The sequence below is a fragment of the Dromaius novaehollandiae genome, chromosome 1, assembly GCF_036370855.1.
Source record: "Dromaius novaehollandiae isolate bDroNov1 chromosome 1, bDroNov1.hap1, whole genome shotgun sequence".
NCBI classification, from domain to species: Eukaryota; Metazoa; Chordata; class Aves; order Casuariiformes; family Dromaiidae; genus Dromaius; species Dromaius novaehollandiae.
The window spans coordinates 68,924,505-68,946,130 of record NC_088098.1 but is presented as its reverse complement, the minus strand read 5'-3'; the positions used below and the strand labels follow the sequence as shown (position 1 = coordinate 68,946,130).

The following is a 21,626-nucleotide window of genomic DNA, read 5'->3' as shown; positions in this document are numbered from 1 at the left end:
TACATTTATCTATAATTATCAAAATTAAAAAACTAAAGTTTTAGTCTCTGTACCTTTTATCTCCCCCCACCCCCAGAAACCATTAAAAAGATCACCAATGAGAAACACTATTTAAGAGTTAAAAGCTTTGTGATGTTGTCAATCCTTGCTGGAACTATATCTAACTGTATTATTATAGTTAGTACAGTATAATACACATTATTAAAAATATTTTTACTTACTGTGGATTGTTAGTCTTGAAAGGAGCCTTCTGGGGACATTTAAAGATTCTGGATCTGTAGATCCGAGAAATGAAGAACAGAAGCAATATTACATTCAAAAGTGTCAAGTGTCTCCAGAGATATAGAAAACTGCAAATTCCTGCTTGAGCTGAATTTGAATAAAAGCCCCAAATCCATCTTTTGTGGAAATCATAACAGCACATTTTGGCAGGGTGCAGCGCAGGCTGGGTACTCCCTGGGGCCAGGTGCTGGTATCGGCAGGGTCTCCCAGCAGTGCAGGGCCGAGCCCATCCCCCTGCCCCGATGGTGCAGGGCACCAGGGACAGCCAGGGCAGCCCCAGCCCCAGGGAGGGCATTGGGCACCACCGTGGGGCCAGGCCGGGCCAAGCCGGTGCCCATGGGTCAGGGTTGGGGGATCCATGGCTGGGCAGGGGGAGTGGCAGGGCCGTGGTGGGGCTGGAGCCAGCATCACTGCTGCATCGTGGGACAGGGACTGATGGCCCCAGGCTGGGCTGAGATGGGGGACAGGGACGGGGGAGGCCCAGGCGTGGGCAGGGACAGGGAAGGGCTGGGGGACCCACAGGGCCCTGACCTAAATTCTCTTTCCAGCTTTGATTTTATGGCAACCAGATTTGATACTGGTTGTATGTTGCAGAGATATTATTCCACCCAAGAATGCAACACATGCTAAATAAAATCTGGGTCTTTAAAGCATCCTACAAGTGTTAACAAATACTTAACCTGAAGCATACCTTAGTACAGTGTATCAGTCTTCATGAAACTTGTACAGATTGTTCACGTGCCATTTCTATGGCTTGATCTGTATTCTTCTGTTTTGATGCATCTGCAGCATTCTTGCATGCTTCTCCTGTAAACTTTTCAATTTTTTGTATTCATTTTCCAAAATAATCAGGGTTAGATTCATTATTTTTCATCAAGTCTTGATGACCTATGATTCGTTAAGTGATAACAACATTACCTGATGGAGAGTAAAAAGCATGGCAAAAATCTGAAAACTAATAAATAAAACCCAAAAGCACAACTGTCCCAGCATCAAACTTCTCCAAGTGTTTTCCTGTCTCCCTCTGGTTCAGTTATTGCCAGCTGGTCTTCACCTATAAATTGATCTCATCCAAACGCTTAGCCATGCTGGTGGCACTGTTACATGGTAGAAGAAAAGTAGAAAAATGTGCACTTATCCTCGTGTTTTTTTTCTCATTATCCAGCTTTTAGTCATATGATACACTAAGACAAACAACTCAGGAAAGCCTTAAGCCCTCAAAGCCTGTAATTTTTTGTCAGACAGTAAACTTGAGTGATTTCCGAGATAAACTAGAACAATGGCAATTTTTATGGTAAGTGACACTACTGATGGAAAATAATTCAACAAATTAGGTAAAGATACAGAAGGGGAGGAAGAAGGAGAGGGAGAGAGAGAGAGAAAGAGATTGAGAGAGAAAACTAGACACACACAGACTAAAAATATCAGAGTGAAGAGTGAAGATTTGAACTGCTTTTAGCTGTGGTAAAAGATTATGCCAACATAAGAAACACTCCCATATGTGTGTGGAGCAAACTATCAAGTTGTCCTAGTAACACACCAAGCTGGCTTCTTATACACAAGAGGCAAAACAGTACTGATGAATTCAGTACAAAACTCTATGCCTCTGTAACAGGTTAAAATGAAAGGCATAGAAAAAAAGAACAAAAATAATTGTATTCTGTGATGTACCATATTTTCATTTGATTTCAATATTGGATGAAATAACTTTAGAATGCTTTTATTCACATATTTCATTCAGATACATACCTTAAAAGTGGTTCAGAACTCAGTATTATTGTCTGTGTGTTTGGAAAAATTTAGGTATTTGGCACCTGGTACTCCCCTAAAGGAAGTTTCTAACATATTCTCCTTTTCTAGTGAGCGAAGAGCAGACAGAAAATTTAAGCCTTTATCTATTTATGGTTGCTGGAAGAAAACAGAAGTATAATAGTGCAGTGAGGAGTCAAGAAGGGTTAGGTTGTCCTGGGATCCTATAGCTAGAGGTCTGTCCATGAAACCTATAGAAAGAGAGGACAGTTGCATGGGTGCACATAAGCATTTTGATTGCTTTTGGCAAGTTGACCTTATGCACCAACTTTCTTAGATCGTTTATTCTTTATCTGAGTTGCTGCTTGGGCATTTGCTGCTAAATGTCCAATGAACAGGAGGACCTGGCTGCTTGGAGTGCATCTTCATGTGGCAAAATACATGCTGTTAATATTCATGGCCAATAGAGAACAACATGAACATCCTCTTGTGGGTAAGGGAGAAGGCACAAGGCAAGGGAGAAGGGAGAGAAGTAGGAATAAAAGAAAATGCAGCCAGTGAAAGCAACATTGCCTCACACAAACCTGGAGTCCTGAAGCAGCTAGAGCTTCCTGCAGTGCACGTCCCAAATGGCAGGATCAGTGAGGCACCATGTAAGAAGCACCAGACATACAGCATCATTATTGCCACAGTCGCAGCAGACCAGGACATGGGATTGCAACTGCGAAAATGCTAACAATGACAAATGTTTGGCATTATCTGATGACCGAGGAGTAAGACTTTGGAGACTTTGGTCATATTATTGGTTCATATTATTGCCTGACATAACTGCAGTATATTGAAGCAACAAGAGAAAGATTTCTGCAGTGTACATCCCAAACAGGAAAACCAGGGAACACATGGGAAATAGCTGAGGTGTACAAATGTACAATATACGCAGTGCTACAACTACATCAGGTCTGGGGACAAGATCACAGCTGGGCATAATGTGGAACAGAAAGTTAGTCTCCTGTTACAGTGTTCATTCTGAATCTCTCACGACCATTTGCTGAACTCCATAAAGTGGCACAAACGTTTAACAAATGTTTCAGTGATGAGACTTCTTCCACTTTTCGTAGAAAAAGTCTCACTTTATATTGGTCTCCAAGGACAGAGATAACCCAGCAATTCCAGTGCAAATGACTTAGCCAACTACTAAAACTTGACTGCTGAACTCAACATTTTTTTGTCAAGTTTCCCAGATGTTCACACAGTGTGGCTGAAGTATTTGCTATCCCAACTGCCAGATTATTTTCTCAAAGAAAAGAGGGAAAGGAACTGAAGGAATTAGGAATTCTGAGCATGGGATATATCAGAGCAGGAATATAAATACAGAAAGGGAGTGATGATTTTGCTGATCTAAGAAACACACAGAAAATCAATATTGCGAGTTCCAACTGTTTATTGTAACCTACTGTGTTAATGTTACATTTCTACTCTCAGCTTGTTCACATGAAGTATCCTTGATGCACTCCCAAAAAGCCAATGGCTGCCCCATGGGATGTAACAGACTAGAAATAGAGGGAAAATAGAGGAAAAATTCATTTCAAAATTTCCAGATAAAAAAGATTCCCAAAACCCTATGGTCTTTGGGATACTTACCCCAAACTAAACCTTATAAGGCTTATGCACATGAAAGGTCAATTTTTCAAGCTGGAGAGAATGATTTGGACATTTGACTACTCAGATCTTTGACACTTACTCCACAAACAGTCCATATGGACCAGGAGTGGATTTACAATCCACTGAATCCAAAGCCTACTAAAAGAAAAAGTGGAAAAGTGGCTGCAGACTTTCAACTTTACAGCACTGAACTGGTCTATTCAGTGTTAACTCCATGACACCTTGAGAAACATCTCTAAATTTTTAGTATGTTTGAATCAAGATGTAATTTTTGTAGCTAAAAGCTGTCTCTAATCAGAATTTTCATAAATATTCATGTGATCAGTGTTCTTTTATTATTCTGCCCATTTAAGATTATGATTTCTCTACTGGGATTCATTACCTGCTAGAATGAATTCCACAAGAAAAAAAAAGAATTATAAAAATGTGGATAATGAATAGGGAAGGGATTGCTCAGACCACCTTATTCAGAGTATGTCAATAGAAGATAAGCTGATATTTTTATGTTTGCATTTTTACCATGTCCAGAAAAGTGTATTTTTATAAATAATTCCTGATGAAAATCATAGCTTATTGCCCAATTTCAGAAAATCATTTCTCATATTCCACTATCTCAGAAAGTAATAAATATTAAAAACTAAACTCCTATCAGATGGAGTAATGACAGTTCTTAGGCAACCATTTATTTAGGAACTTATATTGCTCTCTTTATGGGTCAGAGCATTTCTCAGTGCAAAACAACAGTCAGCCCTCTCTTTTTCTGCACAAATTTTCAATAAACAACTTTTCTTTCAATTCAGTATCAACACTACATAACCAGCACAGCTTCATTTGTATGCTGAACTTGAATATTAGGCAAAATCCATTACAGCAGAAAAGAGTCAAGTCTCATTATTTCTCCTTTTTCCATTTCTCATTTTCTTCTCATTCCCCCCTCTCTCCACAACTTAATGCTACTTTATTTTATTATTTCCTCCAAAAGTCATTGATTTAAAAGATAGCATATCAGCTATTAAAAAAAAAAAAAATTGTCTCAGACCAAAGAGCCTTCTGGCATACAAAACGCAGGACAGATTTCAACACAAGGCAAATACAAACATGATTCTCAAACCTTAATTGCACTAGGGTAACCTTGTTCTGGTGGGCTGAAGAATCTTACAATGACAGAAGACAACAAAGGTCACATAATAAGCTTTTGCAAAACTTGCTCCAACCTGTAAAGCCATATCATATTGTACCATTAACTGGACACAAATTATTAAAAAGTAGAATGCATGCGCTGTTTATTTGACCAGGAGGCTCTTCCATTCATTGCTGTTTCATGGAACATTTCCAAAAGCAAGACAAAAACTCTTTGTGTGCCTAGAGGTACTAGATGTATGCTTTTCTTCCTTCATAATTTACCCTTACACTTCTAAACTACTTCATCAACTGAGTCCATTCAAAAGCACCACTTAGGCTTTAAATATCCTCATGAAACAGGTAGAATTATCCAGCTTTACAGACAAATAAGCTCAGGTGTAGGCCTAGATCCATCCCATTTAATGTTAACAGTCCAAATCTTAGTCATCTAGGCTCCCTCAGTGTCCAGTGAGATAGCTTGTCCAACGAATGGTTCCTTCCCAAGTGAGATCAATGGCTGAGAAAGACTGGATGAATTACTCTCTGGAAAGTCCCCTGGCATTTCAGACAAGTAGCTTCAGCTGGACACCTTGAACTCTTTAGGGGCTGAAGCTAGATGAGATGAGTTACATACACAGAGACTGTCGGAGCATAGAGGAAAGATATCATAACATCTGATTTTAGGCACCTAACCTAGAGGTAGTCTTACAGTCAGTGGAGCTTCCGACCTACTTAGTTCTCTGAATTAGCACTGGAGGCTGCACAGACTACATAGATGTGACTAAACTCAGACAGCATCTTACACAACTTTGACCATATAGCATTTACTTCACTGTCTTGAGGACTACTGTCTATATGCTGGAGGAGAGGACTGTTCAGAATGACAAACTGAAGAAACGGAAGTCCAGAAAAATAGGACAATATTTCACCCAGGTAACTACATGGTTCTAATCTTGTGCTAAAAATGTGAATAGGAGGGAGGAAATACTGGCTAAGCAGAAGTTCTGCAGATGAGAAACAGTGGCTGTCTATGGCTTTCAAGTCGCATATGTGCCAACGGGGACACACTACTGTGAAAGAGACATGAAGTGTAATGGGATATGCAATCAGAGCAAACACACAAGGACAATCTTTCCAGGCTATTCAGATCCAGCAGTAGTTGTACAGTGCTGGCCACCACATTTCAAGAAAGAGGTGGGCCAAGTGAAGAGAGTCTGGAGAGAACAAAAAATACAATCAGAGGTGAAGAAAACAACATGTAAGAGAAGGTTGAACAAAATGGGGTTGTTCTGTCTAAAATAGAAAAAAAATAAGAGGAGATGTGACCAAAATCTTAAGTTATGTGAAAAGCTATAAAGAGGAAGAGGATTGTTTTTTTTTTTTTTTTTTCTTTATGTCTCTAGCACATAGGTTTGAAAAACAGGGGAAAAAAATAGGAAAAACTGTGAAATACCATAACAGACTGTTTGGAGAGACCCCATCTGTGGAGGTCTTTAAAGAACAAGTCAGACAAACTTATCACGAATGACACAGAAATTTCTCTGAAAGATAGAGAGATGGATCAGATGATTTCTTTAGGTCCATTAGATCTTTAGGTCCTTGTCCTTTTATGAATTTATAATATCTAATAGGTATATCTGTACTACTAGTAGCAGAGGAAGTAATGTAAGGATGGCACAGAATTTCTCCCGACTGTTTCTGAGGCTACTCATCAACTTGGGCAGCCCCACAAGATGGATTTCTTTGCCTCATTTAAGCATTGGTTTGGCACTCTCAGCATTCAGCTGACTGAATGAAACTGAAACACTCAGGGCCCATCAGGTAGGACTATTTTCCAGTGTTGGAGTACTGGAATATAGCATACACCATGAAAAGACTTCATTTTATCTTATCAAAGTCAATCTTTAACTCGTCTTTATCTCTTCACCAGCTATATATAAATAGGTGGTTCTGGGAGTGCTTCCAAACACATTGAACCCATTGCTCCCCTGTTATGATAAAATCCAGATGCATACCAGCCACTTCTCAACGCCTTGATTCTTGCAGAAAGAAGACAGACCAGAATGGATTTAGAGCATGCTCTAGCCAGCTCTGAATGATCACTGGATCAGGACCCCAGGACATGCCATACAGCACATCTGAGCTTCAGTAGGATATGTGTAATACATCAGATCAATGGCAGATTTAGCATTTACAGTGATGTTTCTGAAATCCTACTCCTGTTATTACATCAATTGAGTCAGTGGCAAAAACATGCTTGCATTCTTTGAATCTTCCTTATGTGAAACTCACTTTATGTACATAAGGACTCTCTATCTTTGGGGATTAGTTTTATGTTTTCTTTAGCATTCATGATGTCAGTTTGTTTCTAACATAACTCAACTGGAAATTACTGGAAATTAAACAGAGAAAGCAGAGAAAATATTATATTACCCACTACTAGAAAAACTTTAGTTATAGCATATGACTTACTATAGACAAAAACTTGCACAGAATCGTAGTAAACCTTGTATCACATGCATCAAAATGAAAAAGGGGAAAAAGCTAGTTATAAATCTAATTTCAGTTTCTCTAGTAAAGGCCAAAAGTTTTGGCGGTTTTCTCTCCTAGTGAACTTTCTGATGTTATTATTCCTTTCTTGATTTCATATGGTCCTAATCCTATAGTTTTTACACAAGCAAAGCCACTAGCTTATAATTAGAAGAAAAAAATTAATAACTTCGCCCCGTGTTGGGAAAGGCAATAGAGATCTTCTAATGTTTTTTGAGGATTTATAGGCATATTATGAGGAGGCTACATAAAACAGATTTCCAGTTTGGCATTGCTCAGATGAACAGATTAGGTATCAATTCTCAAAACACTTCAGAGATGCAGTTTTGTCAAAAGAAAATTATGATTAAGAGCTTGTTATCTGAATACTGTGTTTCCTGAAAGGCTACATAGGCCTTAGAGATTTTTTTTATCCCATCATAAGAAATCACTAATATGAAATATCCTTTTTTTAAATGCACAAAATTAAATTAGAAATTTTAAGTAGCTATGTCCTCTGGTTTTGATTAAGGTGCATTAATGCAACCTGATTTCTGGGGTCGAATTGTCAAGAATGAAACCGAGGGGACTTACCTTCTAAGAGGTAATATTAATTGTTGGCAGTTAATGGCAGAAATATAGTTAATTTTCTTTTTATATAAAATTTTATTGAATGAATTGAACCATATGCACTGCCTCATAATGAGAAACATCAATAAACTCTTACAGCAATTTCATTTCATTTCTGTGTTGTAAGAGTTCATGTTATTCAGCTTAGATACAGCTGCACAGCATTTGGTCATTTTGCCTGGGTTTGTTAATCTTATGTCAGGGAAAGAAGACCATTTTTCATTCACATTTTACAGAATGTTTGCAGCTTGAATATTCTATGTCAAAACTAATTTACCAAGCTAAATTCAGAAGAAGGAGAAGGTTAGTTTATTCTAGGAACTGATGTTAACAGCTAGGAAGCCTCAGAAGTCATTACAGGGCCAGTGACAGTAGATGCAGAATTTTCAGAACTACCAAAATTTTCTATTTTTTAGCCCATAGTCCAGAAGTACTACAGTTCCCCTTTCCTCCTTTCCCCAACCTCTAGCTCCATGAGGAGCCTGAACTAAGTAGCCCTGAGAAGGGCGGATACACCAGCAAGGGTGGCTAGAGAAACTCAGAGTGGCAGGTTTCTGGATGACTTCTGTAGAGTGTTTTCAGCAGCTCTGAGCAGAAGCATTCTGCCCTTGCACGAAACAGCCACACAGCAATCTATTGCAGCTGTGCTCTCACCGTGTCTACCCCTTCCAGAAGATACCAGAAGCCCACCAAAGCAGCAACGCATCTGCATAGCATAATTCCTTCCTTTGCTCAACAGCAAAAGATAAAAAGATCTTAGTCTCACGTTACATGTTTTTCACACTTTCCTGCCCTGAGGTTCTCCCTGCCCTGACAATCTCATCTTTTTTCTTCCAGATCTTTTTTTCTATGTCTTTCTCGTTCTGTTAATCACATTCTCTGTAAAACCTACTGAAGACATTAAATAGTAATAGCTGAACTAACACCATGTTTTCAGATCAATACTCTGCTTGCTGTGTGTTCCATCTCTTTCCCTATTGTGCTTGAGAAGCATGACACAAACTGAAGCAGCCAACAGCAAGTGAACATGACCTCTGTAATATCACCAACATAAAGACCAAAAAAATATGAACAAAGCCCTCCTATATCTCCCAGGTTTCTGCTGTATAAGTAGAGAGTGAAAGAAACAAAAAGGGTCATGCACCTTTTCTGCACCAAGAGAAAAGACTCCTGTGCATACCACACAGCATCACAGATGGCCACTTGTCCTATGATCTCCCTTTGTGCATATATGAAATGGCTGTCCGCTACAGATGACCATAACCATAATCATCTGTCAGTGGGCACTCCATTCTGCTGTGATCTCTCTATATACTGCTTTACACTTTGGAAACAATGACTCAGAAGTGCTCCTCCCATCTAAATAAAGACTCTCATGAGCTTAGACAAGGTTTTATCAGTAACTGTTGAAGGAACTTCCTTTGGTCCAGCTTCACACTTTCTTGCAATTTTGAATTCTCCTACTCTACAAATACAACTAAAATATAGACAATGACAGAGATAAATCTACAGTTTGCTCTTACCTGTATCACAGTTTTCTGACGGAACAAGGCTGAGAAAACTGTGGTGTGACTTGGCCTATCCCATGGTTAGCTCATCTGGGCTGACATAGTTGGACAAGAGTAAATATTCTGAGCAATGAGGAATGAGCCTATTAATAATCCCTTTTAAGCATCTCTGACAGACTGAGCCATTTGGCCTGACTATTTCCCTGGAAAAGGCATAATGCAGTAGTAACAGTTCGAAATAGGTTGCTTTTGGGAAAGTCCTTGACCTTACCAGAACTGAAGATAGTTCTGATGTCAAATACAATATATTCAGTAATTGTGACTTTTTCTCTGTTGAGAAATAGCAGAGACTGTTGCAACGGATGTTCATGATGAGACTAAAAATCGCTTCAAGCTATTTTGTATAAGAAGCTATCACACTCAGGAAATTCTTTCAAAAGAAGAGGCCAGTGAATTTGAAACTTGACCGTGTCTTCTTGGACACCTCCCAGGGAAACACTGTGGTTGTTGCTGACTGACACATTCAATTCTGACTATGGTAGCACTGACTTCAGAGTATTGGATGCAACTTCAGGTGAACATTTTTGGGTGTGCAGTATCTGAATTTGCTGGACATAATGTAGCTAAAACCAAAATAATCTGTTGATTTCCTGTATGAATGGTGAAATAAAACTTCTTCATTAGCAGACAGATCAGACTGCTGGGTTAAAAATTATTTCAATTCCACTCAGTCACTTTGTTAGCCAACCTCCTCCTTCCCACCCAGCCAAGGACCCAGGTCAAGCTATGGATAGATCCTTGGCAGCCATTTTCATGACATGGTTGGCTTGAACAGGCATAGGAGGCATTCCAGCACTGAAAATTCAGCTGCAGGTGGAAGAACACAATCTGTTCATTATATGCAGTGACAGTCATCTCCACACATTGACATTTGTAAAAATAATTTTTTCTGGCTCACAAAAAAATGTGTGATCACAAGCACTTAGTGTAACTCTCTATTACTGCATATAATATCTCCATCACTGCATACACAGCAATATGACTGAAACTGTTGGCTCGTCTTTGGAGAAAATCCTTAGAAGTGGCAAGCTCTTTATCAATTCTTATTTTGTTCAGTGGATATCAGCATTCCTGAATAGCAAGGAAAAGGTGCTTCAATTCCATCTCTTAATGAATGTCTGAGGATGGCTCCAAAACCACAAAAAGTTGCATAGTTAATAATCAGCAACGACCTCTCTTCATCGTAATGGATGAGTGGAGAACTGGACAGCAGTTGCCTGATTTTTTTGAAGGCCTCTAAATGCTAGCAAATCATTTTCTAAGGATCTCCTTTGTCTAACAGGCAGTAAGGCATTTTAATGATTGCTGATTTTACAAAATGAAGTTGTCTCAGTAGCGATCGGAGCAATTCAAGGAACACTTGAATTTCCTAGTTGGATTTTGGCTCAGAGTGACTGTCAATTGCCCTTTATAAAATCATGTAGATTGGAAGGGACCTCTGGAGATCATCCCTTCAGCCTCAACTCAGGGAGTCCAACCTTCCACTCAGAGGAGGTCTAGGCTGCCCGGTCTCATCAAATTTTGAATAACTGCGAGGATGGAGATTCTACAGATGCTCCAGGCTCCTGTTTGGCCACCTCATGGTAATATTTTTCTTATATCATGTTAGAACTTTCTGTGTTCTAACTTGTGCTCGTTGTCTCTTGTCCTTCCACTGTGCACCTCTGAGAGGAGTCTGGGTCCATCCTCTTTTCATTCTCCCATTAGGCAGTAGTAGAGAGTAATTAGATCTTCTCTTTGCCTTCTTTTTTAAGGCTGAACAAACACAGCACTCTCAGCCTCTCCTAATACGTCCTGTGCTCCAGCCCTCTAACTATCCTGTGGCCCTGCACTGGACTAATTCCAATATGTTGACACCTTTGTGCTAGCAGGCAAAGCTGGACACTGAACTCCAGCTGCAATCTCACGAATGGTGAATAGAGGGGAAGGGTCTCTTCCCTGAACCTGCTGGCTACACTCTTGCTAGTAGAGGCTAGTATGTGGTTGGCTCTGTTTCCTGCAAGTGTGCACTGCTGATTCATGTTCCATTTGTTCTCCACCAGGAAGCACAGGCCTTTTCTTGCAAAGCTGCTTTCTAGCCAGTTGGCCTCCAGCCTGTACTGTTACATGGAGTTTTCCCATCAAGATGCAGGACTTTTCATTTGTCTTTGCTGAACTTATCTTCCCTTTCTTCTGTCAGATCCATTTTTTCCATATATTTTGGTGCCATAGCACAAGAAAGTGATGCTGATCATCTAGTTGCAAATATTTCCTTCTCAACTTAGACACCTGATTTCTCAATATGGTCTCTACAGAGACCATATACTTCTGGCCTTCACAGGTATAATGGAAGAATGCTGGTAGTCTCTGACAGTTTCACAGTTCTTCAGAAAATGCTTGAGGGATTTCATAACATGGGCAACCTTGGAAAGATTGCTGATGAATGACTTGCACTTTGATTCTGAAAAGCATGCACTAATTTCTAACCACAGGCTGTTGCACTAAACCACTGCAATACTTAAAGGCAACTTTCCTTAGAAGGTACCTGAAAAACTTTCCTTTCATAACTGGTTATGATGTGAATATCCTAACCCCTGTAGTGTCAAAGACTGTGTAAGAGACTTGATGTCTTCAGAGGGTAATGAGGAAAAATTGATGGAATGTGTTTTCACTGATAATAGTCATTCTAGAACATGAATCATCTTCTATTTAGCACCTGTGCAGAAACATCCATCATTTCAAACATTTCAGAACGTATAAGCTCCTGCTCTGGGTATTCTGAAATTTCTAGAGTCTCCTCACTTCATTATCAAGGCAAATGTCTGTTTGTCTGACAGCTGCAGGCAAGAATCTTTGCCATAGTCCTTTTGCTTCAGTCCATTGGCTTTTAACTGGCAGGCTGACTGTCAGACTTGTTTTATGGGTTTTTCCTTCCTAAATACACAAGTCAGTATCTTTGAATCTATGTAAGTAATGATGATCCTTTTCTGCTTGTCTCTTATGTTCAAGAGCATGATGTGGGTAAGTTCCTAATGATCTGGTATGGTTGTTGATGAAGATCATGCTTCCAGTTTTGATCAGCAGCTTACACATTTCCTCAACATACATCCTTTTACTACATATTCAGGCTGACTCAGTGGGTAAGACCTTTTCCTCTGCAATCATAAACATCAGAGACTCACTCAGCAATGATATGACACTGAAATGCTTTGTCTTGAACTCAGCCTCAAAACATTTAAGTTAAAATTCTTAGCAGCAAAGCATGGCTCAGCAGTAAAGACAATGATGCTTCCTAATTTTCGTTTGTGAAATTGAAATCTCTGGACAATGACAAAGGGTGTAGGCAAGAAATCAGTTTTCAGCAAGGCTATGATTTTGGTTTTAAGAACAGTAGGCCTGCAGTGACCATATAATGGCAAATATCTTCACCATACAGCTATTTTTGCCTGAGATGCCCTGTCTTGTTTGCTTTAGGATAACATGAAGGCCTTTTTAAGTAAAACTGCCACAAAACAGGCTGACTTAAGTCACATTCCGCAGAGTGTCCTCAGCAATGCTATATCAAGTAGTAGATGAAAAGTAATTTGGATCCCCCATAATGGCTTTTCCTCTTGGAAACCTTACCAGCTATAGTCAAGTCCATGGTTTCCTGTTTCTGGAGTGGCTCCACAGATGTCCTACAGCCTGGAAACCCGGGGCTGAGTGTGTCCAACCAGCAGCAAACAAGCCTAATTTTTTTTTTTTTATCATCAGCAATGTGGCTGACAGCACAGAGACAGGGCCCTCCGGAAACTCCTTGGCTGCTGTGGTGGTAGGAAGGGAGAGAGAGAGTAATTGGGGATGGCCTGGGCTCTTTCTGCACAGCAAAGTGCAGCATCCTACAGGCAAAAGGCTGCCTCCCCAACGAGCCCTCCTGACACACAGACCAACGGTGCCCTCTTGTGCATACAGAAAGCTCCCCAGGCCTTTTGCTCCTCTTTATTGGGGTTGTGAGTCAGCTGGGTTTCTCACAGGAACAGCAGTACTTCTGTTTCATGTCTATCTGGAATGAAAAACAACAAAAATAAATTAACTGCTCTCCAAAGCAGAAAAAAGTTTCAAGGAGAGCAAAATGGTCAAACCTAAATGAATTCTGGAAAGGCTGAAGAGGGTCAGGAAGCTCTGGGTTTGTGACAACTCACCAATGAAGCCCAGAAACTCAGCTGACATAGGAGTTTGTGAAGCACTTCAGGCCCCACAGCCTAGAAACCAAAGTCACTTGGTAGAGGAAGGTCTAAAACCAAAAATTAAGCTTTCTTCATGAAGGTTTGTCAAAATGAAAGACTGTAGTGAGGAAATGACTTGTCAAGTTGCTTTTAGCCATCTCTAATATTAAGATACCTGAGACAGAAATCATCAGCTACTCTGGGGCCCTGTCATTGATTAGTCCCTAAATACCACCATAAGAGTAACAGCAGAAGCTTTCAATAAAGAAGAAGAAATATTTGGGTTTATTCCTAGATAAATAGAAGCATGAAATAAAAGGTTTGCTTTGGGTTATTTTGCTCCTTAAGGAAAAAAAACAAAAGTTTTTGTTTATTTGTTAAGATTTTAAGAGAACTGGAAGGGACTGTTTTCTTTCTGTTTTAGAAATATCAAGAAGGTAAAGTCTGATCTTACCTGGACCACTGGCAATTGAATATAATGCTTACTGTGACCTCTAACTCATTAACAGGATAACTTAATAAAGGATCTACATCTTTTATAGCTAATGCTATTCATTACTGAAATTAAATTGATCTTCACAAAAATGAACAATTTTCAAATCTTACTAGCATCTCAGTCCTTAAAAAGTCTTTCAAAATGAAAAGAACTTGAATTGCATTATGAAACAATATGCACAGGAATTTGTTGCCACAATTAAAAAAAACCAGACATTTTCCCCTGTAAATGAAAACACCAAGACCTAGAAAAGATCCAGCAAAGAAATTCTATTATCTCTGATATCAAGAGAAGTCCAAGAGAAGACCCTTGGTATCACTTAGAATCATAATTAAAATAAACAAAGTTAATGCAGCATGAAAGTTATCAAGGTGATTTTCCCTGATATGCACCCTACTTGGACACAGAATGGCGATGGCAGACTGAAGTAAAAAACAGAAGAACTAGTTCTTGACAGCTAAACAGTTAGCTGCTTTACAGCAGCTAAAATATTATTTCACTCGTTTGCCACGGACTATGACCTTGGCTCTTTCATTACAGTCTCTTATCCTGCTCTGCATTAGTGATAAAAATGAAACACGGACCCTGTCTTCCTAGGACCATGAAACAGGGGCCAAGGGACAGGCAGCAGTCAGAGGAGACAAGACAAAACTCTACATTCTTTTCCCCAGTCTGGGTCATATATATTTTCATTCCTTGCAAATTATACTACTCAAACACCTCATCAATATATAAGAAATAAAAACAAAAAAGAATGTAGAGTGAGCCAAAACCAGAACTTCAAATATGAATTCCTCCAGATTATTCAGACAGAAGTCCCTGAATCATAAACCCCACTCATAATTTTGTCCCTGGACAATGTGCAAACAGCATAGAGGCCCCTTTTCCAACAAGGTTCAGCTATTGCCAAAACCTTGAAGGAAGAGCCTGTCACTCTCCTGAGACTTAGATGAGTGAAGAAACTTTCACAAAAGAGCAACAGACCCACTTTGATCAAAATGAGGACTGTCCCAGAAGACCAAAAAGGGGGTGGCATTCCCATTTTGATGGGAAATCTTGTTAAGAAGTTTTCTAAGTTCTCTGACTTACATAAATCAGAACCTGAGCCTTGGTCCTGACTTGGCCACCAAACCCATATTCTGACCTATGTCTAATCTGGATCTCAGTGGTGCCTACTGAATCTACTTTTATGAATCTACACATTTATAATTTCTGGTAAAGACTGTGGGAGCATAGGCTGTGCTTTTACCTTCTTTTTTTACATAAAGTAACAAAAAAGAAGAATGGGAAGAGTGAGAAATCTGCTCTGGCTATAAATAGAATTCCTTAATTGCTTAACCTGCTTCAATTAATCCATTATCTAATTACAGTTGTCAGTTCTTCACTCTGAAGAATCCATCTTAACTGCTACTCCAGAACTATGATTTAAACCATGTAGCATTAAGAATTTCCATGTGCAGCAAAACACAACCAATTATAATCAACACTAGCAAATTCTAATTTGGCATTAGACATAATCAACTACATGAGAAATTACCCCATAATAATATTCAGTAGAAAGCAATGGCATCTTCAATAACTCATGCTCTGTATTCTCTGTAGTCACAAAAAAATCCTGTTGGCCATATGATTAAGTACCTAACACGAATCCAGCTCCCAGACCACAGAGGCCTAGAATTTTTGCGGCAGTGCAAGTGTCTGTGGGAATAAGCTCATGCAGGAGAAAGACTCTTCTTCTACCACCTCCTACCCCCATAGAGCATGAGACAATCAAAAGGGGCAGCTGAATCCTGGGGTCACACCGAGGAGAGCTTACAGCACAGCATAGACCTTTGATTCTGGTCTCCTTGCTAAGTGCTTGGTAGAGGAGAGGAAGACTTAATTCAGGTATGCTTTTGAAGTTTTGACAGCTTTTCAGCTGAACATCAGGAAATGACTTTTCTTTTTCATTTTGAAAAATTCTTCTCCAATTTTAAGGCCATTTTCTATCTTGCTCTACTTCTGAAAGAATGGTTTAATCTCCTGTCTCTCTACCTGAGGATGTGGTCACTCAAAGGTATCTTGTTATAGGAGCTTAGTGAAAGTCAGCTTCTCAGTTTAGTTTAGTAAACAATGAAGTTGATTTTCAGGGGCAAATAGTCTCTTCTATATCCAAGTCTTGCCCTTGTTGTAATCTTAGCTGTCCTTGCTATTATCAACCACAGATCACAGGGCTGATTTTGGCTGAGAGATGTAACATGAAGTAGAAACTGTTAAGTCAGCTTGCTAAACTTTGAAAGCCTAGAAAGCCCTAATCAAAGCTAGTAGATACTGTAAGATTGTTTGTAGCTTGTAAGATTTTTTTGAACAAAAACAGAACAAGATGAACAATTACATTAGATCAGGCGATGGAGAGTGAAGGAGCAGGGATGTAAGTGGCAGTACTGAAATCTGATACGCAGCATTTCACAGTCATCATTGCTTCAAAGAGTTGAACGTGACAGAGAAAATCAGTCCCATGTGGGAAATCTGACAAGGGTCCAAAGACACAGAAAAAACTCTCTTAATTTCATAAAATATATTGTAGTTATTAGCACGCTCTACTTTTGTGTGTCATTGATGATAGTATTCCTTTACACCTGTGTTTTATGGCTTGAAGAACCTCACCAGAAACCTTCCAAATGAAATCCTAGCCTCACTAAGGTTAACTAAAGTTTAGCCACTCAGTTCAAAAGACCAGGGTTCATTTTTATAATCTTCTAATTTTCTTTTATTGTGCATTCTGTTTCAAACTTTCCTTTTCCATTTTGAAAGTACTCTTAGAGTAACAAAGCGAACATGCCCCAAATATAGGAACCTAATAAAGACCGACCTTCTTTTTCTAAAAGCAATCCAGACCACTGATTTTTTCATTAATTGGTATTTATCAGAAAGTTACTGATTAGCCTCCCAGCTGTTTCACACACTCCAGTCTGAAACAGCCTAAAACTACAAAATCACCATTCCACCTTTTTAAAAATTAATGGCTCATAGCTCATAGCTTTTATCCAGGCCAAGCTGACCAGAGAAATAAACTGGAAAGAAAATCAGCATGGAAAGTAAAGACAAGTTACACAAGGAACCACTTCAGAAAGCACAGACAAGAAAAATTAAGATAAAATTATAAACCGTTGTAAAACTGTGACATCCATTCTTAATGAAGACCTGCTGTTCACTGGCAGGTCTAATTATGTTAAGGTCAAAATATTGTCAGGTAGTACCATACCTACATGTGCTTATAATATCATCAGTTTTGCTACTGCAGATGAAAGGTAACTTCCAAACCAAAAGGCATGTTATATTCAGGATAATTATCAAATAAGTAGACATGCGTTTCTGTGAAAAGAAATGTAGTAAAACAAAATACTGCAACAGAACTTGTAAAATGAATGTATGACATCACAGCACTCCTATAAAATTAAATCTCTGTATTACCTTTGCTCTCAACATTATTTATATTTTACATCTGGGCCTGGGACACAAATGCATCACAAACCTGATCAATTTCTGTCCAAATGTAAGGCCCATTTCCCTGACCTTGTCTTCACTAATAAATACATAGCAACATGCATATTTAAAATAACAAATTAAGAGGACACTTCACTGCACACACTTATATCCCTGGGGAGAAGATGAGAGAACAAACAACATGTGACAGATGTTAATAACATAGCTTAATGCACTATTGGAAGTGGGTCAAGGATAACAATGAAGAGCACCCCACTGGAACTGTAACAGGATGGAATAGAATTAGAATAAATTATAAAGACCTATAATAGAATTGAAATATGAATAATTAATCTGTTTTGTTTCAGTTATATGAGAAAGTGAGTTTTAAACATGGATATTCTGAGGAAGGTAACCTCTCTTAGCTGGCAAGCTAATGTCAGAATCAATATTTAGCTTTGGAGATAGCAATTAACTAGATGTATTATACATGGAGAAATGGTTAAAATCAGTCAGGGAAAGTGAATAAGAGCTTAATTGATCTTCTTAATTGAATTTTTTATACAAATGCCCTTTGGTCATTTTCATACAAACATAGGCCAAAATCAGGCAGTATCTTTTCACAGTTTGAGGAAACTTGGCAGAGATGCATCTAACTTTTTTGTTATGATTTAAATTTAGTTTGCCTCTTACAGTAACATCCAGTACATGTACCAGATGCAGCATTATGAAAAGAGTATGACGTTGCAAGAGCTCAGAACTCACCGTAGTGACTGTTCTTGAATAAGAAAGAGGGATGATCTAGTTGATAAATCTTTGAATTAGGATTTCAGAGACAGTTATTCATCTCTACTCACTACAAAAGACCTCCTGAGCAACACTGAAATCTCTTGCTAAGGTATTGAAAACAAGGGACAGTACAGAGGAGGAGGAGGATGTTTTTGTTTCAAGCAATTTAGGTCAAAGTAGAATTCTAGGCACAACATCTATGCTTACCAATCTCATCTCCACCATCTCAGCTACTTCCCTCTGAGGTAACTACTACTGTTGTTCCTTCAGTTCACTGGGATTTTAATTTCAGGTAGCAGTCTCGATTCAGGAACACTTTTCAAATAACCTTTTTGCAGTGAAGATAAACTTCAAGCTGCCTGTAAAAGAATGGATAATACATTTTCTTTCCTTTCATCTATTTTGATTGCCTCTTCTAAATGCAGGTTAGCTGGGCAAAAATTGTTTCTATGTGTTCAACTAATGCCTAGAATAACATGGCCATGAGTTTGACTGGGGCCTCAGACAACTGTAATAGAAATAAAAACCAGTAATAAATCCTTTGGAAGAGCCCTTCCTTTTGTAATCAGTCTTACATGAAAAAGACTGTGAAATTTAGAGTAATATTTTATCCTACATTTCTGTAAAAAAACCAGAAAATATATAATACTTACAGAACTAATTAAAATTTTAAACTAATTTCGGTTTGGCTGCAGTTCCTCACAGTGTCTACAACACTACCATTACAAGCTAGGGGTAAGTAAATTAATGCAAAGTTTGACCAAAGAAAATCACAACAGTTCCAAACTTCTTTAAACAAATAACAAAAAAGCTATAACCAAGTCTAATTGTAAGATGACAGTCAAAAATGGCAATCTAAACATCTCAGTTCAATAATAAAACATAAAAAGAGAGGAGTGCATAACCTAGGAAATTAGGACTGCATTTTGGAAATTCTTTTAAACAAGTGATTCTTCCATCATCTAGTGTCCAATTTGTACATATAAAAACTGGTGTGGTTGAAGCACAATGTAAAGAAAATAGATATAGCAGTAGAGTTTACTCTATTGCTGATTACTGTTTCAGTGAAAAAGTATGGACATCTGCAATCACATGTTTAAATCCTTTTTCAGGCAGTTATTTCTATAGCAATAGACCATATATTGTTTTCTGTCTCAACACACTCAAAGTACCATAACATAGGAATAATCTAACAGTCATAATGAAAATGTCAGTAGCATAAAATTGATAGGATCACTTAATCATAGAATAATTTAGGTTGAGGGGACCTATGAAGGTCATCTACTCCAATGTCCTGTTCAAGACAGGGTTAATATCAATGTTAAGTCAGGTTGCTGAAGACCTTGTCAGGTGTTGAATAACTCTGAGAACAGATTTTTGTAATATCTCTGGGAAAACTGTACAACTCTGAGAAGAGCCTGGCTCCATCTTCTCTCTCACCCCTCTACTTTTTGATTGCTGAAGAGGCAACTAGATCACCCTAATCCTTCTCTCCTCCAGGCTAAATAAACTCAGCTCCCTCAGCCACCCTTTATGTGCTCACCCTGTAACCATCTCAGTGGACTTCTGGTAGACTTGTTCCAGTTTTTCAAACTCTGTCTTATACTGTGGGCCCAAAACTGGACAGGGTGCCTCAGATGTGGCTGCACAAGTGTGAAGCACAGGGATATGATCACTTTCCTTGACTTGCTGGCTTGCATCTTACAAATGCAGTCTAGTTAGCTTTCATTGCTGCAATGGCATTGTTGCTGACACAGAAGCACAGAATCACAACAGTTGAGGTTGGAAGGCACTTCTGGAGACCACCTAGTCCAACCCCCCTGCTCCAAGCAGAGTCAACTAGAGCAGGTTGCTCAGGAAATTATCCAGTCAGGTTTTGAATGTCTCCAGGAATGGGGAATCCACAACCCCTCCAGGCAACCTGTTCCAGTGCTTGACCACCCTCACCATAGAAAGGCTTATCATGCAATTTGTTGTCCAACAGGACCCCTTGGTCCTTTTCAACAGAGGTGCTCCCCAGCCTGTCTCCTGCATGTGTTCTTACCATCTCAGGTGCAGGGCTTTGCGTTTGTCTTTGCTGAATTTCATGAGATCCCTGTTGGTCCATCCCTCCAGCTCGTCCAGGTCCTTCTGAGTGGCAGCCCTGTCCTCTAGAGTATTGACCCTCCCTTCCAATGTGGTGTTATTCATGGAGTTGCTGAGAGTGTACCATCCCACTGTCCACATCGTTGATAGAAAAGTTTGACAGAGTCAGCCCAGTTTCAGCAGTTTAGGAGCACCTCTTGAAACCAACCCCCAATCAGACTTTGAAGCACTGATCACTTCCTTTGGATCCTGATGGTAAGGCCAATTTTCCATCCAAGTCAGTTTTTCACTCAGGTTCATGGATGAAAGGAGAAAAGCACAACTGGATTGCTGCAAAAGATAAAGTGGTCATGTTATTTTACCATTTCCCCATCACAAAGTAAGCTCAGATGAGCTGGAAAGAATAACGTCGGTGAAGCAGCTGCTTTCCCCACCAGGGCCAATGTTCCAGTGAAACAACAGGGTTGTAGATGTGATCTGAACACTGACAAGAGAAATGTAATAACATTTCTCATAGTCATTTTCTCTCCCCTGCCTTCTCTCATCTTGGTGGCTAAGATAACTGAGGAGAGAAGCCTTTAAAGAAGTGTTTGGCAGTCTGGCTCTGTGCTATCACTGTGCAAGAGGAAGTTAGAAAGCATTGGACACTAGTGTGGAGAGAAGTTTCTGTTTCCTTTCTGGAGAAGTCTGGGAGATGGAGATAACCTGCTGGTTTGGGGGGAAGCCAACACAAGATCAAAGCATTCCTCCTAAGAAAGCATGATTTTTAATCTGAAAATATTTACACAAGTGCTTAGTTTTACGCAAGGCTAAACTCCATTAATTTAAGTGGGATCGCCCACAAATTTCAATTCAGGCTTGCCCCTGAAGCAATTTCCAAATCAGGCCATGAGGCCAAATGGGCAGAACTTGCTGTCTCCCCACAAGAGAAGATCTCCAAGGGGATGAGACAATTCAGGAATTTTACCCCAGAACTGTTAGTGCAATTCAGTATCTTTAGTTTATTTGGTCTGTGTGGTGGAGGCACCACTAAAGCAGAGACACTAGAGCCCTGTGCAGTACTAT

At 39.3% G+C, this 21,626-nt stretch overlaps 2 long non-coding RNA genes across 2 annotated transcripts; both read right to left on the bottom strand.

The window, feature by feature from the left end:
* Window positions 1–219: 219 nt before the first annotated feature.
* LOC135329017 (uncharacterized) lies at window positions 220–6,197 on the bottom strand. The gene is made up of 3 exons (XR_010390144.1): window positions 2,616–6,197; window positions 974–1,170; window positions 220–275 (listed from the first exon to the last, which is right to left on the bottom strand). It is a non-coding gene; the product is annotated as an uncharacterized LOC135329017 (long non-coding RNA).
* An 8-nt stretch (window positions 6,198–6,205) lies between these two features.
* On the bottom strand, window positions 6,206–20,884 carry LOC112978901 (uncharacterized). Its single transcript, XR_003258041.2, has 3 exons — window positions 20,521–20,884; window positions 18,684–18,835; window positions 6,206–13,563 (listed from the first exon to the last, which is right to left on the bottom strand). It is a non-coding gene; the product is annotated as an uncharacterized LOC112978901 (long non-coding RNA).
* Window positions 20,885–21,626: the final 742 nt, after the last annotated feature.